Source organism: Budorcas taxicolor, chromosome X, assembly GCF_023091745.1.
Source record: "Budorcas taxicolor isolate Tak-1 chromosome X, Takin1.1, whole genome shotgun sequence".
Lineage (NCBI taxonomy): Eukaryota > Metazoa > Chordata > Mammalia > Artiodactyla > Bovidae > Budorcas > Budorcas taxicolor.
Window position 1 is genome coordinate 57622724 of NC_068935.1, and position 4097 is coordinate 57626820.

A 4097-nucleotide genomic window follows, 5' to 3' on the forward strand; every position below is an offset into this window, starting at 1 on the left:
AGCAATCAAGCCTCATCTCTGGCCCCAGATTGAATTCTTCTCCTCCGGAGGCCAAGAATCCCAGCGTCTTTTCATTCAGCAACCACCTTTCAATTCTCAAAAACTAAATGATCTTTATTTGGATTTGCCTGGGTTATTTAAGGAAGTAGCAGACAATTCATCTGAGGCCCCTGCTCACTGGCTCATATGTTCCGAAGACCTTTACGGAGCATCTGCTACAGGAAAGGCCGTGTTAGCAGTGGGGACCCGAGGAGAAGCAGGACACCCCCACACCTAGAGCAAAGGTCTAGGAGCCGCAGTCACACAAGGAAGGTGGAGAGACGTCCCCTAGTCGCACTGAACAAGGCAACATGGGGCAGGGCGGTGGGGCTCCAGGAGGAGCACTCGAGTGTCAGTGCCTGAGCCAAGGTGGTTCGTGGCTTTGGGAAGCTGGGTTCCTTATGTGGGAGGTGATCATCATGAGGCTGGCTGGTGGCAGCCCTCAGACTTGCAGACAGTGTGTCTTCAGGGTGATGGCAAAATCTGAAACAGATCATTGCTGTAAGGTGTCCTTTTGCATCTTGGATAAAGCCCAGAGAGATCTCTTTCTGGGGAAGGAAGGATGGGGTCATAACTCTTGTCGCATTGCTGTTGATCACAGGGGCAAAGGAGGTGTTTTCTACCCCATATCTGCTAGGAATCCTGCAGAACTTTGGTCGCACTCCCTTGAAGTGGTGCCCAAGAAATGCACGGAACTACCCTTTCTTTCCTGGCCCTGGGGGATCCAGAACCCAAGGTGTTAATTAGCTTACAATTATCTTGATTGTAATTGGCCATTGTACTCAAGGACTTGACCTTTGTTGGGGCTGCAATGAAGGAAAGTAATGTCTTGGATGGAAGACCAGCTGGGGCACAGACAAAGAGTGGTTCTTGCTTCTATTTCCTGGAGAGCTTGAGTCCTGTTGGAACACTCCTCCACACCCACATTTAACAGGTCTTCTATGGAAATGGGGCTTGCCCGGTAGCTCAAATGATGAAGATTCTGCTTGCATTGTGGGAGACCTGGGTTCGATTCCTGGGTCAGGAAGATCATCTGAAGAAGAGCATGACAACCCACTCCAGCATTCTTGCCCGGAGAATTCCATGGACAGAGGAGACGGGCAGGCTACAGCCCGTGGAGTAGCAAAGTCAGACACGACTGAGCTACTAACGTTATGGTCCACTATGGTCTAAGTAGCAAAGTTTCTTAGTTTTATTTATGAAACATCCTGTTTGGCTGATTAGCTATTCCACACCTTATTGAGGTGCATATTCTCTGACAAGCCCTGGACCACAAAGCAGCCAATTCCTTCCCACAGTGGAGAGTGGAGGACAGTCTTGGGGCAACATTGCGACAGATTCCTGCCCCGACATCACAGAGGCAATGGCCACCAAGCCCTGGCAGCTGCATCCTGTCCCTCAGGCGCATCCTGCAGCCCAACAAATGGGCTCCACAAATCGGTGGGCTTCACAGAACTTAGGCCACGGGGCTTGGGACCTTCCAAGGACCACGTGCAAGTGAGGGCTGTGGGGGTCTCAGAGCACTGGTCTCAGTTCCTCTGGAGCCCCAACCCTTTCCACACACCCCAGGCTGCGGTCCAACCTTCCGACTTCTCATGCCATTCTCTTCTCAGTGCTACACAACGCCTCTGAGGTGACAAAAAGCAGGTCTGTGGAATGAAGGGGACAAGGAGAATCAGAAGCACTGTGGGGCTGCTTTGTGGTTTGCTGAGAACTGACTTTGCCAGGGCCCTGCATCTCTGTCCAGTCCCAGCGCCTCCCACGTGAGGGCGGTGCCCTGTCCCTGCTGCTGCCATGGGGCCTCCTGCCCAAATGAACCTGCCAGGCTTGCCAGCTCCTCACTGAGCAGGAGGGAGGGAGGGTCTGACCTTATGGCCCCAGTGCCCACTGGGATAAAGCCCCTATAGAAGCCTCCTCCGATATGGGAGGGAAGGTAACACGACCCCCAAGGCTACAGGTCTCTCCAACCACAGAGAGGGAGGGGAGCAGCTGGAGGGCCTCTGGGCTGGGGACACCAGGGCAGGGGATGCCAAGCACAGGGGCAGGAGAGCGAGGCTGAGAAAGGCAGGCCTTGGCCATCATGAGGGCTTGTGTGTGCACAACAGAGCTGTCCTGAGCCACAGCTGACAAAAACTCCTCAGTGCCATGAAAACCCACTGCCAAAGCCCACATGGTGCCTGGAGGAGGGGGACCAGAAAAGTCAGCTCCCTCAGGACCCAGGGGGTGAGGAGGGGCCCAGAGTAGGGTGGGGGTGGGGGCAGGAAAGGCCACAATAGCCAGGGTGCCCACAGATAGCACAGTCTTCAGTCCCCTTTGGAGGAGCCATCAGGGACCCCCACTGAAGATCACAGCCTCCAGGGTCATGTCCCAGTCAGGTGAACCAACCTGAAGGAGCTTTATCAATCTGTTTAGGAGTGCAAAGGCCAGGGAGCAAGCTCAAGTCAAGGCCTGTGAGCTCCATTCCGGCTGCCAGTCCTCAGGCCAAAGGGCCTCTGGGAGAGCCTCTTCCACACCCTCTTAGCTGTCCCCTTTCAGACACCATGCTGTGGCCCTCACACAGGGCAAATGACCCTGCTGAGTGGCAGAACTAGGTGGACAGTGCCCTAGGGTACTCAACACACATACCTTTCCAAGGTGCCGGTCTGTCCCCTACATGGTGATTTTGAAGAACAGTGGCCCACAAAGGTCAGAGAACATGCACCTCGAAACCCACTGCCCCATCATCCATATGCAGTGAACACCAGTGACTCACTCGGGTTTTGTCCAGTCCCATACCCAGACTCTCATGCATTTTCAAATACAGGTAGATGGGGGCTCCCTTTGGTCACATCTATCTCAATAAGTCAGACATGTCCCTGGGAGTGAGTGTGTGTAAAGGAGGCCCTTTGGAAAACGCCTAACCTGTGAGCCAGCAAAATCATTCGATGTTCCTGCCATCTGGGTAAGGGAGAACTGGTCCACAATGGTAGTGGGGACAGGGGAATGGGCGGAGAAGATCAGAGCTGGCCTCGTAGAGGACCAGTGAAGTGCTTGTTTTCAACAGAACAGGCTATATCTTGAACACCCAACCAAGTCCTTGAAATGGCAGGGAACCACAGATACCCAAGTTGGACATGGGAGGCCAGGACCGGGGATAGCAGAAGCCCAACCACCTCACTGTCAAGAGGAAACAGGGCTTTTGTGGCAGCCTCCAGGGAGGCTGAATCTGAGTCTGAGACTCTGGGAAGGGGATGGGAAAAGCATACACACAGATGGTCTCAAAGTGAGACCTTTAAGGGGAGTCTGTGTCTCGGGTGCTTGGGGAACAGTCAAGTGGAATGTGAGATCACTACCACTGTGCTTGAGCACAGCTCTACACTGCAGAAAGCTTGACCTGGGAGGCGATGGGGGCAGGAAACAGGACTCTTGACTTTGGGGCCATCTGAGTGGGACCTACCAACTGGCAGCACCAGTCAGAAGAGACCAAAGCCAGAAGAGGGACAAGGCCTGGGGATGGGGGAGGGTGGGATCACCAACTCAAGCGAGGCCAACCAGCCTGCTATGGACCCCCTCTTCCAGGAGGGACAGTCGCCAGGGGCCCATCTGACACCTGGGGTGTCTCTCGGTGGTAGCCAAACCAGGACTCACCAGGGCCTGGCCCTTTAGCAGAAGGCAGCCACAGGCCTGCCCGTTGGTAGGGTAGGGGTGGAGCCAGGGGCATGTTTGTCAACCTATCCAGGGCCTGGCCCCCTGAAACAAGGCACATGGCAGCAGATGGGAGCCTGTGCAGGCAATCTGAAACATACTTTTCTGTACTTTCAGACAAGAGACAAGCTGGGGATCACATCTCTGTCCCCAGACCCCCTCCCCACACTGGGCCAGGGCTGCCTCTCCACATCACCTCTGTGACATCATGAAACAAGTAAGGAAGTGGACCACTTAATTGGCTGCCTGGCCCACGACCCAGATTCTAGAATCTCCAGGCAGTATTTATTGGGCACTACCACCCTGCTCTGAGGCCTTTCTGCCCTGACCATTCACTGCTTGGGTAGAGAATGCTCCTAAACTAGACTGGCTCC